At 38.6% G+C, this 21,821-nt stretch overlaps 1 long non-coding RNA gene across 2 annotated transcripts in view; it reads left to right on the plus strand.

Moving 5' to 3' along the window:
• LOC102024801 overlaps positions 1-21,821 on the plus strand; it is a 36,638-nt gene that overhangs the window by 11,553 nt on the left and 3,264 nt on the right. The window contains exon 1 of one of the 2 annotated variants that reach the window (XR_001233714.1): positions 17,311-18,809. The exons of the other annotated variant lie outside the window; for it this stretch is intronic. This is a non-coding gene — a long non-coding RNA (uncharacterized LOC102024801). Of the gene's footprint in view, positions 1-17,310; positions 18,810-21,821 lie in introns of those variants that run through there. 2 annotated transcript variants of the gene reach the window in all.

Here is a 21,821-nt window from a genome sequence, read left to right on the forward strand (position 1 = left end):
ATAACCCTCCTCCCTCAGCTTTGCTAGTGCTGGAATTATAGATGTGATCTACCATGCCCTGCTTTTTTTCTACATTCTAGAGATAGAATTTATATGATTGATTTGAGATTTTCTTCTTTTCTGATATATGTATTTAATGCTTTAATTTTCACTTTCTTAGCACTGATTTTGTGGTTTTCCACAAATCTTGACATATTGTATTTCAAATTTCTCTCCATTTAATGCATTTTTTGTTTAATTTGAGGCTTCAGGGTCATGGACTATTTTGGAATTGTTTTGCTCAGTTCCCAAGGGATTGGTGAGTTTCTGTTTATTGATTTCTAATTTAAGTTCATTGTGATCAGATAAAACAATCTATATAATTTCTGTTCTTTTAAATCTTCTGAGATTTGTTTTATGATCCAATATATGATTTATTTTTGTACAAGTTTCACTAACACTTGGAAGGAATATATTATATTCTGCTGTTGTTGGGTAAAATGTTATATCACATTAAGAGCTTGTTATGGATTGTATGTAAATGTCCTTCAAAAGTATCAGGCAGTCATAGGTGGGGCTTTTCAGAGGTGGCTGAATCTAGAGTGTGTGATATTGGAATCACGGATGTATTATTACTAAATTAGTCCACTGATTGGCATAGCTCTGGCTAGGATTAAGAGAGCCACACCTTGGGTGTGAGTGGGCAAGTAGCCTTGGTAGAACATAAGGGACAAAAAGAGCACTGCTTGTCTCTTGCTGCTTTAATACTTCACTGCTTCTTACGTTGTTGCCTTCTGTCTGCCACAAACTATTTCTACCGTGCTGTGCCAACTTCCCTTGGAGCCAGCCAACTATAAACTGAAACCTCTACAAACTGAGCCAAAATCATCAACCTTCCCTTCTTTAACTTTGGGTGTCAGGTATTTTGTCTCAGCAACAAGAAAAGTAACTAAGACAGAGATATTGCTTGATGTTGTCATCAAGATCTTCAAATTTTTTGGTTTAATATTCTCTCAGTTTTTGAGATAGGTTTGTTGAAGTCTACAACTATAACTATGTATCTTTTATTGTCAGGTAAACATAGATGTTCAGTCTTTATTTACCCCCAGGGTAGGGGAAGTTTCCTCATTAATACTAGACAGGAGTGAGGTTTCAGTTCTCCTGATGGTCTCCACTGACACCAGAACATTTACATACAATCCGTAATATCTCTGTCTTAGTTACTTTTCTTGTTGCTGAGACAAAATACCTGACACCCAAAGTTAAAGAAGGGAAGGCTGATGATTTTGGCTCAGTTTGTAGAGGTTTCAGTTTATAGTTGGTTGGCTCCAAGGAAGGGTAGCACAGCAGAGGAGAAACAGTTTGTGGCAGACAGAAGGCAACAATGCAAGCTGTTACTGTGATATAACATTTTACCCAACAACAGCAGAAGGCATGGCCTTTTTGATGATGAATAATGGCAAAATTCCTAGCTTTCCCACAAGATAGCTGTTATTGTTTAGAGACGGAACATTCCCCCAAAGCTCCATGCTCTATCCTAGGTGGGGCTTCTCAGAAACGACTGGGTCATGAGGCATGATAACTGAACGTGCTGTTAGGAGACAGGGCTTGGTTGGAGGTGGGTCACTGGGGAGTGTAACCTGGAAAGGTGTATCTCTCTCCCTGCTTTTGCTCTTCTCTCTTTGCTTCCTGACCACCATGATATGAGCAGCTTGCTCCTTAGCATGCCCTTCTATCATACCATTTCTGTGTTTGAGCCTGACAACCATAAACTGCAACTTGTGGAGCTGTGAACCAAAATAAACTTCTCCTATTTTAAGTTATAGGCATTGGGTATTTTGTCCCAGAGATGAGAAAATGGTTAAGAGAGACCCACTGACAGCACTCCAGAAGAGAGAGATTACTCCACGTGGAAGTGGAAGTCCAGGCTCCTCATGTGATCCACTAATACTATTGCAAAGGAGAATCATTTCAGTGGGGACTGATATTCTTACTCTCTACTTTCTCTGTACTCATCCTGGTGGGTTTATTGGGTTCTTTGTTGTAAGTCTACGAGGTTGGAAATCTAAGCTCCCATAGGCTTTGGCAGAGGGCTGATGGGTCCATATCGTATATTTTGTTTTGTTTTTGATGATGACCAGCTGGAATAAAGTTATTATCTAAAAGCTTCCTTCCTTGCTTAGTTTTACCTTTCCTTTTCCTTTGACTAGAGAGAGCAGGTTTTCAGGTGATTTTTTTCAATGCTTATTGATATTTCTGGGTTTCTGATTTCTTCAGTTCCAAGTCAAGTATATTTGAGGTGAAGAGAGTTTCTATTTTTCTTTAGGACTTGTAATTTGTAGTCAAATTTCTGCTTTCCTCCTTTCATAGCCTTTTTGTGTTTAATTTATATGAGTGTCCAGGCTTTTAGTTGTACATAACATAAGGAATAGGGAAAAGTACATCTATTCTGGCTTCCCAGGAGTAGAAGTCTTGTTTTACTTTTGAAAGTAGAACACATTTAGGGAAATGTCTTAGTTACTTTTTTTGTTGCTGAGACAAAACCCTCAACACACACAAGTTGTAAAAGGAAAGGTTTACTTCAGCTCACAGTATGTAGAGGTTTCAGTCCATAGTCAGCTGGCTCCAAGGCAGCGTCGTGTGGCAGAGGGGCATCAAAGAGGAGAAATAGTCCATGCCTGAGAATGGAGGAAGCAGCAGCAGTGAAGCAGCAACAGCAGCTGCAGCAATCCTCCTTTTCCCTTTTACCCCATCCAGGCTACAAGCCTTTTGGCTGGGGCCACCTGCACCCAGGGAGAGGCTTCCCATTATCCACACTCAGAACTATAGTAAACCAACCAGTAGGCTCATTTAGTGCCACACATCCCTAATCCCAGTATCACACACATACTAGATCCAGCCAGCTCTGAAAAGCCCCACCTGTGAGTTCATGAGGCTTTGAAGGGACATCTAGATATAAGCCATTACATGAAAGAAACCTAATTAATTATAAGGCAAATATATCAGAAAACAAGCCAAAAAAAAAGCTAAATCAAATGAAATTAAAGTAAGTCAAATTCCTTTATAGCATTTACCCTAACTTTCCTATGCTGCAACTTCAGGTCTCCCTACACTTTTCTGGTTTTTTCGTACCTCATCCATATAAAAATTGAGAAATATTTATTTTCCATCCTTTGTACTTTTGGTCTATTATATGGAGCAGTGAAGTGTGGGGAAATATGGGCAAAGGAGGTAGGTAAACATGGGCCCAAAGCTATCTCCCTACAAACTCTAGACAATTGGCTATTAACTGCCTACTCTGCATCTTCACTTTGGTGTCTAACCGGTATAATCTCAATGTTAGCATGAGTAAACAGAATACTTTCTTTCCTCCTTGGCAAACCTCAATTATGCCACTTATTGTTTATGTAGCTTTAGGCCTATATATTTACTTCTGCAAAACTGCTATAATAATGCTTTCTTTTTGGGTCAGTTACAACCTTTAGAGAACATGTATATATAGAAGACATGCCAAATGCTGACTGGTCAGTAATGCTGGCAAGTATATTGTTACTGTAGATGCATGTGACTCTTTTTTGTTAGGCTGAGTTTCATCATTCACTACTTTTCTGTGTCCTTGTTCCTTTCCAATGTGAAACCTACACTTCTAACCTCCTTGTTCTTTCTCAGATAGGTTTTTTTTTTTTTTTGCAAGTGTCCACATTCTCTCTCAGGAGTCAAGAGAAATCATCAGTTTCCCTCTTCTCTACTGAATCATTTGCTTCCCAGTAAAATGTGTTAACTATCTCTAGGGGGAAGCAAGGAAATTTCCCTTAACCTCTAAGATGTTGCTGTATTATATTTCTTTTCATGGTAAAACCCTGCAAAAGATTGTTCACACTATTCTTATTACTTATTATTTATCTCCTCCATCTCCCTAAAGTAGGCTTTTCTCTGTCACCATACTTCCAAAATAATTCTCTGTGTGATTTAGGTTAATGGGCAATTCTATATAGATTTGACCACCCCCCTTTTCTTCTAGAAACATTTTCTTAACTTCATGACAATCTGGTTACTTGAACTCAAGGGCTACTGCTTCTCATGTTCAGACTTTTACTTTTTCAGCCCTCTAAATACTTTTGGACTGTAGAACTCAGTCTCTTTTTAGTCTATATTATTCTGTAGAGGTTATCACCAAGTCTAATGGTTTAAGAATCATATATACCAGCCATGACTAACGGAATGTTCTGTGATAATAAACATGTACCACATTTGTTCTGTCCCATTTAGTTGTCACCTCCCAATATTTAAATTTTTAAAAATTTACTTGCTATCCACACTAACTACATTTCTAGTGTTCAATATCTATGTGTGACTAGTGGCTACTATACTGGACCGACAGATGGACAGCTTAACACCTATCTCCTGCATTGCATTTCTCTTTTCCAGCTTCATATACTATCCAACATCTCCCCTGAAAAATCTGTGGTTTTCAACTTCACATATATTGTAGGTAAACAGAGCACTTCCTTTCTGCACTCACTACTCTCAAATCTGCTTTGCCAAGCATTTCTTGTTCAGTAAGTGGCACTAACAGTTACTCCAAACCACAGATTAATTCCTGTCGTTTCAGTGGTATTGGTAATTCACTATACCTTTAGAAAGTCCTTTTCGTTATACTTTCCAGATATGTCCTGTTTCTGACCCTATCTCACCATCACCCAAGCCAAGGAGCCTCATTCCTTGCCTTGGCTGTTATAATAGCTTCCTAACTGCGCTGTCTCACTTCTTGTTGCCCTACCGTTCATTTTCCTCAGTAGCCAGAAAGATATTTAAAAAATAATAATAAATCAGGAAACACCTCCATACTTAAAACTCTACAATTGCTTTTTATAAATACCTAGCCTCATCTACAAAGCCTGAGTGTTTTAATTCCTTCTTGACTTTTATAATATTTCTTTCTACCCTCATCTTTACTTATTTTGCTGCAGCTACTGCATTGACTGAGCACACCAGGTTATTTATTCTCCGAAACACTTTTCTCAGCATGGATGCCTCCTTTTCATAATTTAGGTCTCAACTCAGATAATCCTCTGTTATGTTTTAGCTCAAGAATGACTCCTAAAACTCTCATGTACTCAGAGGTAGGGCTTTTGGAAGGTGATTGGATCATGCTATAGCTCAATATGCTGTTAGACGGTAATGTTTAGGGTATTTTCTTTAGAAATGGCTCTCCAATCAAAAGTACTCCAGGTTCTTCTTGCCTTGAACAAAAAATTGGATGAGATGAGCCCCAAGCCAGTGCCAAATGTTTATTTGAAAGGTGTGAGGTAAATAGGATGGGGGAAACCAGCTCTGTAGAGCAAACTTTGGTGGAACAAAGAGAAAAAGAGGGTAAACACAGAAATAAAAGTACATGCCTCATCTGAGAAATGTGGCATGAGCTGCCCTGCAAACTCACACATGATAGTGCTTTTCCGTGATGGCTGCTCTTCTTTTTTGCCATCCACATCTTGTGGGAGCTCTGAGAAGACCTACATAGGTGTTGTTGTGGGATCTCATAATTGACAGGTCTCGCTCATTTCCCCAGCCAGCTTTTCCTCACATTATCTCCAATATCAGTAGAACCTGGTGGAAAGACAAATCAGTGGCGGTGTGACCTTGAAAGGTATCTCTCCCTCCCTGGCTCCTCTATTCTCTCTTTGCTTTCTGGCTACCATGATGTGAGCAGCTTTCCTCTATGTCAGGCCCTTTTACCATGTAGTTTCTGCATTGGAGCCTGCCAAAGAGGGACTGAAACTTGTGAAACTGTAAGCCAAAATAGATCCCTTTTCTTTTAAGATGTGGGAGTCAGGTATTCTGTCCCAGCAAAGAGAGAATGATTAAGACAGTCTCCAAATTGCCCTGATTAAAATAGCACCTTCCTTCCTGTCACTTACTATCATTTTTACCCTTTTTCTGATCTGTTCATTGCATTTGTTATTATTCAAATCATCTTATTAATTTACTTACATGCTTATTGTTGGCCTCTCTCCTAATACAGTACAAGTTGTTTAAGGGACAGACTATAATTCTTAAATTATATCCCAGCTCTAACTGCCTGTACTGTATGTGTACTGATATACACCTTAAGTACTCATAGAAAACTGACATTGACTTGAATCCTCCCAGAGAGTATTAATATTTGGTGATTAATTCATAACTACCTTATATCAGAAATATACTGTCTGGGTTTGCATACCTGCTGCATCTTGTTTAGCTATATAACCTTGGGTAAGTTAGTCAAACTCTCTGTGTCATAGCTTCCTGATCTGTAATATGGGGCACATAACTTCCTTGTAGAGTGGGTAACGATTGAGCTGGCACGGGCAAAATGCATGGAATGTTTGGAACAGTGCTTGGCCCATAATAAATATTTACTGCTGTTGTGATTAGGACTGAATACAGCTCCATTTCATTAAAGGGCTCTTCCCTGTGCAAGTTTTCAGTAAGGACATTGGAAAGGCAAATGGGTCTGAAGGAATGATGATTCTTCAGGAATTCCCTGATCCTGCTGAAAACACTGAAAACTGTTTATCCCCTTTCAAATCAGTGACCCTTAGAATCATTATGGGAAGCAGTTCACAAACATCATCTCTCACCCACTGAGAGATAAAGGGAAAAAGATTTAATTAGTTTAGACTTCCCACTGGAGGGTTACTGATAAACAACATCAAGCCTTGGAAAAGCCATCAGACATCAGCATCCTCCCAGTGAACATTTGTCTGACAGTGAAAGATGCTGATAATTGTCTTCAACCTTTAGACAAACAGCCAGCGAGGCGAGGAGCAGCTCCACAAATAAACCAGGAATTAGAAAAGTGAGCAGCAGCCAAATTCTTACCCTGTCTTCCTAAACTATTGAACTCCTACCATAGTTCAGAACTTCAGACACATTGTCACTTCATCCCTCTAACACTGCATGAGTAAAATATTACTTTCATTTACTAGAGGGGAGACAGGCTCAAAGCATGTAAGCATCTATCCCAATGTTCTGTGCTTAGTTAATGACAAAGTTGTAATTGTTAAAAAGTATTTATTCAGTTCATATATATATATTTCCCCAAATGACAATCTCCTGTGAATAAGGAGGAAAATTTAAAGAAATATATCAGAGAAGTGAGCAACAACTATAGTGACCACAAATATTCATTGTGCACTTCCTAGGTACCAATACTTGCAGGCTCTAGTGACACCCAGAAGGAAAATAAACGCAACCACTGGGCTCATAGAGTGTTCATAAATTTAAGGGCTTACTAGGGCCAGATAGGTAATGTAGAGGGTGAAAATGGCTATACACTGTATTCTTTGAATACAAATAAATTTTGTGTGCTAAATAATTACAGACACTCTTCATTTTTTAAAAATAAATATTTTTATTAAAACAAAAGATTTTCTTTGGTATATCTTTTGTTTTATAACTTTGTTGGAGACAGTCTACTTTATTTTTCCCTTTTTTGAGGGGAAAACAGGGCTACATGTATAGTGATGAATGACAGCTGACGCTTGCTCTCTGTGTCAGAGAGTAAAAGATGCAGAGTCTGTGACAAACTAGAGGGGCTTCTCCTAAGGAGGTATATTGATCTGATCCCAGATGCCTTAATCATCCGGGCCCAAGGGATTTGTGTGGTCAAAGCCACAAGTAAATACTGGGTTAATCATTTTAGTTCTTCCAAAACTGGTGAGTCCAACACAGCAAAAGGAGAAAATTAAGAGGATTAAAGGCCAGAATTTCTGAGCATGTTCTCTTTCCTCTTTTAATCCTTTGATAATAGCTCTAAGCCTATACAACCCAGAACACTAATCATATCTTGAAATCTAGATTGCTTGGTTTTGTGTTATTCATTATATGTGTGCTTCCTTCGGTTATCACAATCCTCTAGACAAACTTTCAAGGGGCATTAAGAGATAGGTTAGTATTATACCAAAAGATTAATGGGAGGAGCTGACAATCTGATGTCAAGGTAGTGAATTTTGGAGGATGTGTGTTAATGCTGAAGTTCCATCCACCTCATCCCACATGGAGACTTTTAAGTTATTGCCAATTTTGGTGATATAGATTTATTTTTAAGGGAGCCTGTAGACTTAGTTCCAGAAAAGTAGGCAGTTTATAGGCAGGACAATGAAGAATGATATGGAATTATAAAAATGGCAAAATTCATACTCACTTGAATGTATCCACATACAGTAAAAAGTTCCTGGAATTCCAGACTTTTCAGGTTAAATGTCATTGCACTGAAACAATCACTAGAGTCGTGTGTGTGTATGTGTGTGTGTGTGTGTATGCATGTGTGTGTGTTATAGCTGTGTTAATAGTTATGCTTAAAAAGACCATATCCACTAAACTTTTGACATTTATAATGAAAGGCATCTCATGGTATTCTTACAGTATATTCTGAAGTAGGTATTGTTATTCTCATTTTGCAGGTGAGGAAGCTGATATCTGAAACAGTTTAGTGACTTATTCAAGGTCACACAATTAGGTAGTATCAAAATACAGATGACTAGATTTTGCTATATCCTACTATGTTTATTACTGTCTAGAAATCACTTTAAAATGTTGTTATTCATTTAATCCACACCACAGTGAATATTTTGTTCTATCTGCATTGATATCCTATATGCCCTGAATTATTAGACAATTAATAACTGGATTTTGACTTTTACAAGTGGAAGGAGTTGTTTAAACTACAAAATCATTATCATGGTTTTCAGCAAACCTTGTGACCTTTATACCTTTTCCTTCTTCCAGACCCACCTACAGTCCTCCTGGAAATTTACCTTATCAATCAGATTCTCCACACAGTAAGAATTCTTATGATATGCTTTGCTGAGGAAAGATAAAAGGACTTTATCAAATATGTTGAGGTTGATATTTTAAGATGATTCAGTTTTAGAAGACCCTGGTTTAAGCAAATAAATTAGAATTAAATTAATGGCCAGGAAAATGTTTCAATTTCAAGCCCTAATTAAATTTTGTATCTTTAAGCTATGCAAAGCAGTTGGGCCATAATAATTAAGCGCTTATTTCTTAGAGTAGGTCTTAGGGACAGACAATCCCAGAGCTGAATCCTGAGCTTTAGTGTAAAAGATTTGAGGGAGAGAATGTGATAAAGAGAAGGGAGTCTGACTGTCAGGAGGATGCATGTGGGTGGGTAAGATGCTAGGTAGGAAGGGAGACAGAATGAGCACTATAAGGGTGCAGTTGGAGTCTCCAGGAAAGCCTGTGGAGGCTGGCAGTTTGTTTCTTTTCTGATGATGCCCTGGCACCCAAGCTGACCTTTTGGACTTTCCCTGGAAATGATCCCTAGTAGAGTTTGGGGAGGATAAGTCATGATATAAGCATATCCATGCTAAGAGGAGCCTGCTAGGCCCTTAAGAAGAGTGTCCTGGGCTTCACTGAGAGAAAAGGCCGTGGGGCAGGTTGTGGGTGCCAGTTCTGTTTATGGCAGGCAATAAAAAAAACTACTTCTGTTTCACTTCCTTCTTTTAAATTAGCCTAGGATTCAGTCCAATAGATCTTTATAGTTGGGTTAATAAAGAATTAGGGCATTCTTCTAGATAACTTGGTAATTACTTGGAGAGATTGTGACCATGCAAGGTGACAAACCCAGATGTACACAGAGGCCGATGGAAATCTCTCTTTCAACATAATCTGGTGAATTTAATGTATATAATTATACTCAATAAATTAAGCAAATACTTATGAATGTTTTGAAGGCTTAAATAGGAGGATATCTTGCATCATGTGGTGAAAATAATAATAAGTAAATGCATAAATAAGTAAATGTGGGTGGGGAGTGAGAGAGGAGAAAGAGAGAGAGAGAGAGAAAGGAGAGAGCACTAGCTCCAAGAACTGTAAAGTCGTAACAGTGCAATAGTGAATCCAGCATGCAAAAACAGGGTACATAAGAAGTAAGATTACAGGAGGGAAAAATAGATTCAACTCCTCTTTCCTCTGAATAACTTCACCTTCAGATAAAAAGCATTTTCTGAATTTTATGTTTGCTGAATGGACAAATGAATATACACATACATAAGTGGAACACCCAAACTTAAATGACACAAATTCAATTAAGAAATAAATAAATTTTATGGTATGGTTACAGAAAGAACATATTACATGGTAAAGAAGCAAGAAAATTTCTGTTTATTTTTTTCTTGGTCTCAACACAAAAGTCAAAATTACAACACTCACCAGGGAGGATTTTTCTTCCAATTACAGTTAACAAAAAGAAAATTAACATAATCAATATGGCTGTTCTTATAGATCAACATGATATTCATGGTGTCTAGCTCCTTATTCTTAACCATGGGATAATATGAAAACTAGAGCCCAGAACTTTAAAAACGTTTGCTTTTCTTGTGTTTAAACTCTTGGGACATACCTTACTTCTGAAGTACATACACACCAAAGAGTATTTAATATTGTAGCAGTTCTTCTGAGTCATAAATCACTTTTACACATTACCATTTGTTGAAAAGAACAGAATGCATTCAAATTTACTGTGTGATAACTTTACTTAATTTAAACATAAAAAAGCAGCAAAATCAATGACTGATTTCTGAAAGAGATTATCATTTGATTAGTGCCATGAAAAAGCTACTGATACTTTATTCATTTTTTTGTTAATTGTAATATGCTTAACATGAGGTCTACTGTCTAAAGTTTTAAGTGTTTAATACATTATTGTAGCCGTAGATCACATGGGACCTCTGAAATGCATACCTGTGGCAACTGGCACAGGGCAGAGCAAACAGCTTTGGTCCCTGAGACTGGGACTGCCTAGAGTTTTGGATGGTGGTAGCAACCTTAAACTTCCAGTAACCCACAGGTGCGAGATGAAAACTCCTCAGTAGCTTATGCAAGTATACGTACTGTTCCCACCTTTCCTTCATTTCTTCTCCTTTCAAAAATATTTACTTCATTTTAATATCAAGGTAAAAACGAATACATGAGGACATTCTCTCTGAGTAAACCTTACAAGTTACACAAAGAGTTAAAGTGATCCTTTACCTTGGACCCAGACTCCTCCTCAGAGGTCATTTCTGGATTTCATTTTGGTGGGTTTCTTTCCAACTCATATCCCCTCTGCAACTTCTACTGTTATTTCCCTGGTTTCGATCATGATGAGGTTTTAGCTTAATTACTCCTCAAGAATCTTTCTTCAAGGGGCTGGGGATTTAGCTCAGCGGCAAAAGCGCCTGCCTGGCAAGTGGAAGGTCGTGAGTTCGGTTCCCGGTACCGGAGAAAAACGAAAAAAAAAAAAAAAAAGAATCTGTCTTCAGACAGAGGGCTAGTCTAGAGTATATAAAGAATTTTTAAAAATTAGACCCTGTGAAATGAATAGAAACTTCATAGAAGTATAAATGACCAGTAAATATATGAAGAAATGCTCCATGTCTTTGACCACTAAAGAAATACAAATTAAACAACACTGAGATGCCATCTTACCTCATAAAGAATGGCGATCATCAAGAAATCAAATGATACCAAATGCTGGAAAGGCTGGGGGAAAAATGAAACATTTCTAGATTTTTGGTGGGAATGCAAACTAGTACAACCACTATAGAAACTGTATGGGAATTCCTCAAAAACCTGAAACTAGAAATGCCACTTGACCCAGCTATTCCCCTTCTAGGTATCGTCCTAAAAGAGTAAAATACATCTGATTACAGTGATACATGCTTATAGTACCACAGGTCAGAATACCTACATCTTGGAAGTGGCCTATATGTCCATCAGCAGAAGAATGGATAAAGACAATGTGGTATTTACACATAATGGAGTACAGTACTACTTATGTCATCAAGAAAGATAAACTTGAGTCATTTATAGCATGGACCTTGAGACCATAGTGTTAAGTGAAATAAACCAGACACACAAGCTTAATTATCACATAATTTGTCTTATATGAGAATCCCAAAGTATATATAAAGAGCAAACAAAAGATAAATAACAATAAGTTGAGAGACAGATCTTTCTTAATGGAGAAGGTGTATAAGAGACTGGGGGAGAGAAGAAGAAGGGGAGGGAAAAGGGATTGAAAAGGAATCAAGATGAAGTATGTGAATATGCCAATTCCACACACAGAAAACCAAACATTATGCACAGCAGCCATGTACAAAAAAGAAGAAGGGAGTCAAGAGATGAGTGGGTGGAGGGGAGTGAAGGGAAAGAGGGTGGAAAAAGAAGTTAAAATGTATTAAGTACATGCACCAGTTCCCCACAAAGAAGGTAAACTTATGTACTACAAACATATGCTAATGAAAGAAAGAAAGAAAAAAAGAAAGAAAAAGAAAGAAAGACAACTAAGTTTGTCCTCCTCAGTATGATCAAGAAATCTATAAACAAAGGCTGGGGATATACTTCAGCAGCACAAGCACCTGCCTGGCAAGTGCAAGGCCCTGAGTTCGATTCCTAGTACCAAAAAAGAATTTTAAAAATGTTAAGAATTTTAAAAATTTTAAGAAATTGTAAGAAAGAAATTTATAAACAAGAGATGCCCAAATCCTCAGTCCAAGATCAGGCCTCTGGATAACTGACCCTTGCTTGTTCAAGAGAGAGGATGAAAAGGACCAGCTGTGGAAGTGGAATTCTTGCTCATGAGAGTTTGGCATCCTTGAACTGGGGCCAGGTGATCTGGTTTGGTCCTCCTTTTGCAAGGGCTGGGCTATTTGACCGTGAGAAAGCCTTGCTTAACTTCTCTGGACATTATCTGTAAAACAAACTAGATGTGCTTAAGTCTCTTCACATGTGAGCTGAAAATAGTATCTGCTTCATGGGCTTGCTGTAAGGTTAAACAAAGCAGTGTAGACACAGTGCTTAGAACAAAGTCCGGTACATAGTAATTGCTTGCTGATGTCAGCTGTTCTTATTTTTCTGCCGTGTTTCTGTGATTGATTACACTCCATTTAAATTTTCTTTAGAAGTTAACATGGAGTCCCATGGCCTTCTGGGCTGACTAAGTAGATCAACTCTGCTCCTTCTTTTAGCCTGGAGCCTGTGATATTTGGCAATGAGGGCAATTTTAATTAAAAGAACAAGGGGTCACTTATTGAGCGAGTAGTCCCCTAGATTTGTGTTATTTATGCTATGGAGATTTGACAGTCTGTAGCAAATTCTTTTGATGGATGTGTGTTTGTGGCGATTTTTCAGTGAGCACTGTCCTAAATTAATTAATCACCAGGCAATTCACTCTAAATTGAATGGTACTGCTGCATGCAGAACACTTTTATTTGCAATTCTAGAATCATTCTAGTTTAAATTAAGTCTATTAAAATTCCCTGTTTCTAACCATTTTTTTCAATCATATATGCCTAAGTGGTTACAGTACTCCACAGAGCAGCTTTCTTTCATTTATTTTCCTCTTTAAGATTTGCAGGTTAATCATTTTCAGACACTGTTTGTACTATTTTTTGTGCTGTTATTGTCTTGAAAACCATTTACTGTCCATATGTACAAGTATACATACATGTAGGCAGTGTCAAGGGAGGTTTATGCAATTGACATAAAAAGTGGGAGCGAAGATCATGAGATCAGAGTTGGGGTTTAACAAACAATGTTGCTCTGTGCTGTTGACCAATAGGTCACCAATAAAAGGAGCAGTGTCAGGAGAAATGACTCTTGTGCCAGCTGTTTACCAGAGTTCCAGGAATGTACTGTAACAAGCAGATGGTGCAACTCGGCAGAGGACAAGTTGTTGACCCAGGTGCTCCTTTGTCTCGTAGATCTCCGAGAAACACAACTAGCTTCAGTAAGCCCCATTCCCCTCAGAAAATCCCCAATGTGTGCAAATTACTCAATGTAGGCTTGTGGCATCTCTTCAGATACATTAGGAGTCCATTGGAAGATTGGTAAAATAAGTCCAAATAAGATTTCCTTCTCCTTTATAACTCGAAATCACCTTCTGTCTTGGTACAGGGCAAATGCATTTGGTCCCTGGCCTATTGTTTCTCATCACAGAGCATCCAACCTGATTCATTCACCCTACTTACAGATTTCTTGCTTAGTGAGAATTCACTTAGCATGTTCATCTACTAATTTTCTACTGGACCACCAGCTCTGGCAAGGAGATAACTGCTCCAGATTCTGGGACTGTGAAAAATTGCTATTTGAAAAGTTTATTGACTAACAAAGTAAAAAAGCATCTCAATACCAGATGCACAAGTTAATGCTTTCTCTGTCATTGTGAACTTTCGTAAAAATGTAGCCAGAATGTTAATAGGAATGTATGAGGAAGAAACAGATGAGAGAAGAAATTGTTGGTTTTGGGCTGGGAATATAGCTCATTTGCATAAGCAGCTGCCTGGCAAGGGTTAGGTCCTGAGCTTGATTCCCAGTAAAAAAATAATTATAGACTTTCCACAGATGCCATTGGTCAATTGGGAAGGCTAAATTTGAGTCTGAAGATGAACATTTTTATATATCTTTCATTGAGGTAGAGTTATATTGTTTTCTTGAAACCATTAAAACTTAAGGAATAAAGTATAATGCATATAATCTTTTATAATGCATATAATATAGCAGTAATATTAACTGAAAAGCACCAAATGGAAATGTGCTTCAAACAACAGAAAGTCATTAAAAAGTATTTTTTTTTAAAGAGGGAGGGGAAAATAGTTTGGGTATTGAAAGTACACACATAGTTCCTTTTTTAGATATTATATAGATATGCAACACATTTTAAAACTAATAGTGGTAATATTTTAATGTAGTTATTAATCTAAACTTTCTGTTTGATTTTGTGAGCATATTATAAGAATAGCAGTGGACAAAATTTACAAAGATGTGAACTGGAAGCCCACAATTGTGAAGCTGGCAGGACTGCCTGAAACAATGAAATAGACATGGAAGTTTTGATTTACCCACTTATATATTGTATTCTGACTTTAGATTCTGTTCTTCCATTTATTTTAGGAGCAATGTTCCATTTTTCAGCTTTCTTTTTTCACTTTATTTTCATTGGTCCTTTTAATTAAAGGCCAAGGAGCAACCTCATCCCAGGGTGTTGTCTTTGACATTTATACCCTTGGATTGGTCTTGAAGTAAACTCTCTTTAGTGAGATACTACTGAGGTTTCCTTATTTCAAAGAAAAGAGGTTCCTTTAACCTATTAATTATCGTAGGAGTTCTCTGGTAGAAAGAATGCTAGATTGGTAATCAAAACAGCAGGCTTCTTATTTAGGTTCCATAACTACACATACTAAGATCTGAACAAGTTATTTCTAACTCCCTAAGCCTTAGTGTACCCATTTATAAAGTGAGGGGATTATAAACAGTGAGCTTTAAATTAAGCTTAGGAAGGAAATTAAAGATATGGTAGAAAAATAATTAGGATACATTATTAAAAAAATAACTAGAACACATAAGGAACCAGTACAACAAACTATGACACTAAGAAATTAAAAGCAAGAAAGAATATAAAAACATCAATGTAAAATGTGGATAAGCAGAAAAGGGCTATAAAAAAAACAAAGAACTTGAAGTCTCAGAGAAGTAGAAATCAAGACATCTATGAAATAACAGGATAAAGAGAGCAAAACAAGTAAATAAGAGAAAAATTGTATAGAAAAGATAAATATTAAATAGTAATAATATTTTAAAATCTCAAAACTAACAGACAATAAAAAGGAATAAGTGTAAGTTTGAGAATCAGAGATAGAAAGGGGATAAGCATGAAAAAAGAAATAGTTAAAAGCAATATAAGCAACTGACAATAATAAAATATATGAAAATAAGTGAAAAATAACAGTAATGAAATGTGCTCTTTTTTAGTATTGGGAATTGAACCCAGGGTGTACATCCCCAGCCCTTTCTTATTTTTTATTTTCAGACAGGATCTTGCTGTGTTGCTAAGTTGCTTCTGCCTTGGTGTCTCAGGATGCTGGGAGTACAGGCATATACCAGCTTAAAATGTGCTTCTTAAAGGGTATTTTTAAAATGTAAAAGATATTGTGCTCTTTTAATTTCAAGAAGAGGAGAATAAAATGACCTATTTGCAAGAGCAGGTATCATGTGTCCTTAGCAAGATCTGAGATGAGACAACATACCACAGTGTAGAATCCCCAAGTAGAAAGGCCAGGCCCAGATGTTCAGCAAAGCTCCAGGCTGCCAGCAAGAGTATGCACCCCAGTAATGAAGCCCATGCAGTGACCAGCTGGCCCAGGAGGCTGGTCACAGCAGCTCATGGCCTCTCTTCCAACCCCTCTTTGGGACAAGGTGGTAGCTAAGATGCCTGCACAACATGTGAAAGGGGTGGTAGGTTGAAAAACTTTTGATTTGTATAAAAACTGGAATAACACAGAACTATTCAGAGGGAAAGAAGGAAAAACTCCACAAGTGTAATGTTTCTTCAGAAGTGCAGTGGGGTTATCTAGGACTGTGGGCCTCAACATGACAGTTTTCTGCTCACACAGTTGTGGGGAGGTCTAGAAGCTTGCCTTGGTAATAAATGCCCACGTTATTCTTATGATCAGAAAGCTTTGGGCTAGTGGGACCATAGGACAACTTCATGCTTCAAGGGTTGGGTTCATTGAGGAGATTGGGGAATTAGTTCTACAAAAAGCAATTGCAGGAATGCCAGGAACGCGCTGAATAGTCTACTCACAAGGCCAGGGGTGGGGGAGTGCGGGAGCTTCCACTAACACCTGGGTAACATGGCCAACCTAAGTAATATTGTTATCCATTGTTATCCATTCACCAAACATTGCTTACAAGGGACCGGGCAACTGGCTGAATCAGGATTCTGAAACCCCTGTGGCATGTCAGAGGATAGGGATAAGGTTAGGGTTAGAGGTCAAGGGTGTGCTTACAATACATTCAAGAGGTTACAAGATTTAGTTTCCTGATCCACTTCCTCTTGATATACCTCCATAACCCTTTTAGGCAAAAGCCCCTTCTCTTTGGTTCCACAGAAGTTCCTGGCTTTTCCATCCAACAGCTAGAGTGATTTTGTCATGTTTGTTTCCAGCCTCCTGTAGCGTAAGGGACTGCAGCTCAAGGGCAGGGATCATTACCCCATTATTCGTTTCTGCCTCAGCATTCAGCCTGGGGCCTGCTATAGAATAGGCAGCTGATAAATAAACAAATGCCTCTTTGCTTTCCTTTTCCTGGGTAGGATGACTTGGATTTGCTTTATTTGTTCTTTTTTTTTTTTAATGTCTTCTTTAGATGTGCTAAGCAATTCTTTCATTATTGTTGTCATTTCTTTTTTACCTCAGAGATTATTTCTGACCTGATGTCTTCTATGGCCTGATGGCGTTGTTTTTTTACTTCAGCTGCTATCATTTCAGAAATTTCAGGTGTATGACTTCCAAGCTCTTCTGTGTCGGTATCTCCTGGAATTGTTCTGTGTGGAGTAGAGGTCTGTGATTGCATTTTGCTCCTTCATTTTGTCATTTTCAGAGATGCAGAGGTTCCCTGGAGCTCAGCCTCACACCCAGGATGATGTCAGAGTAGCCGGTCAAGGACCCAAGGGTCCCCGGTGCTTGGTGTGACTCCCTTGATGGTGTGTGTCGGTGGAGTGTGATCCCAATGCTCCCACAGCTGTCCGGGGCTCAGCTTGGCTCCCACTCAGGGGTTCCCAGAGCTGTCCAGGTTTCAGCCCTGTTTCCACTGGGGTGTAGTAGTGGGCGGGTCGTGGTCACCGCGGCTGCATACACTGCCCATACCCCACCCGGTTCCCACACCAGTGTGTGTGTGGGGTAAGTGTTCAGTCACGCAGGCCCCTGAAGCTGTTTGAGTTTCAGCTTAGCTCCCCTGAGGGTGTGGGGTGGGGGCAGGAAGGGCATTCTTGAAGTTGTCTGGGGCTCCCCGTGGCTCCCAAGCTGGTGGGGCAGATGTGAGGCTGGCTCACCTGCGTTCCTGAAGCTGTCGGAGGTTCAACTCAGCTCCAACGGGGGAAGCGGGGAGGAGGAGAGGGGCCGGGAGTGGACCCCAGCCCCCCGAAGCTGTCCGTGTTTCTGCCTGGCTCCCAAGCTCATGAGAAAAGGGCGGCAGTGGCTCATCTGCTTTCTGGAAGTTGTAGGAGGTTCAACTCTTTTTTTTTTTTTGAGACAGGATCTCCCTGTGTAGCTGAAGCTAGCTTTGAATTTAGTATGTAGCCCAGGCTGGCCTTGCACTCACGGCAATCCTCCTGCCTCAGCCTCCCAAGTGCTGGGTTTATAGGTGCGTGCCACCACACCCGGCTGAATTTGCTTTAGTGGCACCTCAGATACTTGTTTGTTTTTGGTGATGCTGAGACTGAACCCAGACCCTCATACAGCTAGGCACGCACTCTACCACTGAGCTATACCTCTAACTACAGACTCAAATGCCTTAAAAATAAGATGGCATACCAACAAGCCAAATATATTTGCCAAGACACAAATGAGGGTTCTTAGGGTTTACATTTTCCAAACTGGCTTAGGGATGTTGGAAAGGTTTGGAATTAAGGAGTTATAACAAAGGGTCCAACAACCTATGTGTATTCCAGGCTTCGTTTGTGGAGAAGTGATTCTTGTGTTAGTGTTATTTTTCAAATAAATGTGGCTTATAAACTGCAGCGTGTTACTGAACATTTTGTTATTTTTTGATTTCTGAGGTGTAGATATGATGGGAAGAGATCATATTTTAAAACACTGGGACCCAATCTTTCTTTGGCTGATACATTGCCTGGGTTGCCGTTCACTGGTGACTTCTGAGTTTTACGGTATCCTCTGTATCGCAACATGTCCATTCCGTGAAGGTACTGCAGCTTCTGGGATGCCACGAGTTTAGCTACCACTTACCTTGACGAAACCACCAACATAAGTCGACATCATGAACAACAGGTGAGGTGTCTTCTTTGTTCCAGTGCTAGAAGATGCTCTTAGGGTTTTTCTCCCTCTTTCTAATTGCTCCAGCAACTCAGGATAGACGGCGTATTTCTATACTTGTCTAGGTCTTACAGGTGCTCTAGAACAGCTATTTCCAGTTCTGGGGGTGGGGCAGTTTTCACTGCAGGGAAAATTTAAAAACCAAAACTGAAGGCTCCCCCATTCTATTTCCCAAATTCTTGAGAAGACTGACAAAAAGGCTGCCAACTTTTAGTTTTTGTCAAACCAGGAACATTTAATGAAATGAACTGCTATCTTTTATCAGCGTTAGCTCTAAAATACAATGAATACCAAAAAAAAGGTGTACCACCTTCAAATGTCTTTAAGTGAGCTTTATGGAAATGTTACTACATTGTCCTTTGTGGTCTTTTTGCCTTGACTGGTGATAACTTTGACCTGCTCAGACTGATTGGTCTCCAGTTGTGAACAGTTATTTTATGTCTTCCTGCTGCAGCAATGCCTCCTAGCTTTAAATTCCTCTTTTATTAAATGCACTAAAAATAAAAGATAACCTGGAATCATGGAGCTTTGGGTGTATGGCTGGAAATTTTGGTTAGACTATGATGTTGCTGATTTTTGTCCTTATGGCTTCACTTGGTAAGTTAGCTTTGAACCTTGGAAATAAATATGACTACTTTTTGGATGAAGTTGACCTTACATTAAATTCTTATCATAAAATGGATTCAGTTGCGTATGAACTTATAAGAACAATATTCAAGTTGATGAGATACAATTTAAAAGAAAACCAACACTCTAAGATTTTTTTGTATAAAATACTGACATTTCATTTTAAAAATATTTATTATATCTTAACAACTAGAGCATTTCATTTTTAGGTTGTTCAGAGTGACTGTGATATCCCGGACATTTCTCAGCATCCATTTCATATTCTTCACCTGGAATTAATTCCTTTATCCTTTGTAAAAGATTTGAGGAATCTGAAAAGAAGAGCCATGGAACCTCTTAAATAGTTTTGGTCCTGGAAAGGACTGATTAAGACCTTGGCCTTGACTGTTAGAATGAATTATATCTTATTCTTCATCTCAACAGATTTGTGAAGACACAGAAAACAAAACAAAACAAAAAAACAGAGGAAGAGAAAATTTTCACTGTTATACTGCTTCATATTACATCATTTCACTATCTTTAGTTTTAAAATATTTCTTTTATTAAGTGAGCAGGAAAATACATGGTTGAACAACTTGAAACTACAAGGTGTGTCCTTTACAAGACTAAGTGAAACAAATTCATCAGAAGGCATGTGTCAATTTCCTACAATGAAACTTCATGCAACAACATTCAGTGAAGCTGAATATATACAAATATTCAGGGAGGCCTCAGAACTATTGTTACTTAGAAGATAAGACCAAAATATTATTTGGATTTTTTGAAACTACATTTGGTAGAATACTTTTATTATTGTCTAGTTCTTGTTTTAGGAAAAACTTGTGGTTTTAAAATTTTTAGATGAGAAAACAAAATTGAGATTGTCTCGTCATATCCAAAATTCTGCTCATATTGCAAAGATATTAACTTTTAATGGGTCATTATCTATATAAATCTAAGTTTTGAAATTCTGATTTTCTCAGAGGGTTCTTTATGACAGCCTCTCTTCGAGTCCTGCAACTTGATCTGTGAAGATGATTCATAGAGCAAGAAAATGCAGCCAGGGTCATAGTCAGGATAGCCCATGTGGCTAGAGTGAAGTGAATAAGGGGAAGAGTAGACAAAGTCAAAGAAATGCTAGTGGTGGTTGGGGCAAAAGGGAGGACAGATTATTTTATGGCTTGATCAGCCACATAAAGATGTTGACATTATGAGCAACAAGGAAGATACGGAGGGACAGCTAAAAGATGACGTGTTGGGCTGTTTTAAAAGCATCATGTCAGGTTTGGACTATGGACATACTCTGAAGTTAAACACAACTGGATTAAAAAAATCAACTGGGTGTGGTAGTTCAAGAAAGAAATTAAGGGTAACAAGATTTTCTGGTGTGGAAGAATGAAGCTGCTGACATAAGGAGGACTTTAACGGGGAGCAAATAAGTTTACTTTTGGGTATGTCAAGTTTGAGATGCCAATTATGCATCCAAATGAAGATGTCAAGTAGGAAGTTAGACGTATAAATCTGGCATTCTAGAAAGAGGTTGGGGCTGGAGATAAAAATGTGGGTTTTGTTAGCATATATGTGGTTTTCAGTGCCCCAAGACTGGAAAAAATCACTTAAAGAGGGGTTGCCTAGTGCAGGGGCACACCCAGAACTCAGCAAGAGACTAAAAAGGAGTAGCTGGGGAACAAAGAGAACATGAGAAGGCTGTCCAAAAGCCAAGAAATATTTGAAGAGGGAAATAATTACGGTGTCAAAGAGCACAGATGAGTCAAGCAGCACGATGTTAGAGACCTCACCAATGCATTTAGTCTTGTGATCACTAGCTTCCTTAGCAAAGCTACTATGTAGGATAAAAGGCAGATTGGAGTTGGCTCAAAAGACCAAGGAAGGAGTAAAGTTTAGACAATAAATGTACAAACACCTGTTGGGGGAAGCAGACAAGTAAAATGATAAACGGGACCAAGCAGGGTGTTTATGACAGGATATCGTGCAGCATGAATGTACTGAAATCCTCCAGTAGAAAAGGAAAACATTGGTATTACAAAAGAGAGAGGGAAACTTTATGAGACAGTGGCCTTTGTTTTGAGAGGTTCAATGGGTATACTTAGGGCAATCAGGAAGAACAGCCCACTACCACTTACAGAGTTGATGTAGTAATTGGTACTGCTAAATTTTACTGAGCAAGATCAGGAAACTGAGAAGCCAGGATCTTTGGAAACTGTCTATTTGAATATTGAAATCATCAACAATTAACCAAGAGAGATGTGGGAGAAAGTGAGCCAAGAGCTAAAATGCTTGAGCAATGATGGGGAATGACTGAGGGCAAAGCAGGGAATTATAGGCAGATGCCAACAGCGC

Source organism: Chinchilla lanigera, unplaced genomic scaffold (assembly GCF_000276665.1).
Source record: "Chinchilla lanigera isolate Chin_1 unplaced genomic scaffold, ChiLan1.0 scaffold00019, whole genome shotgun sequence".
In the NCBI taxonomy this organism is placed as follows: domain Eukaryota; kingdom Metazoa; phylum Chordata; class Mammalia; order Rodentia; family Chinchillidae; genus Chinchilla; species Chinchilla lanigera.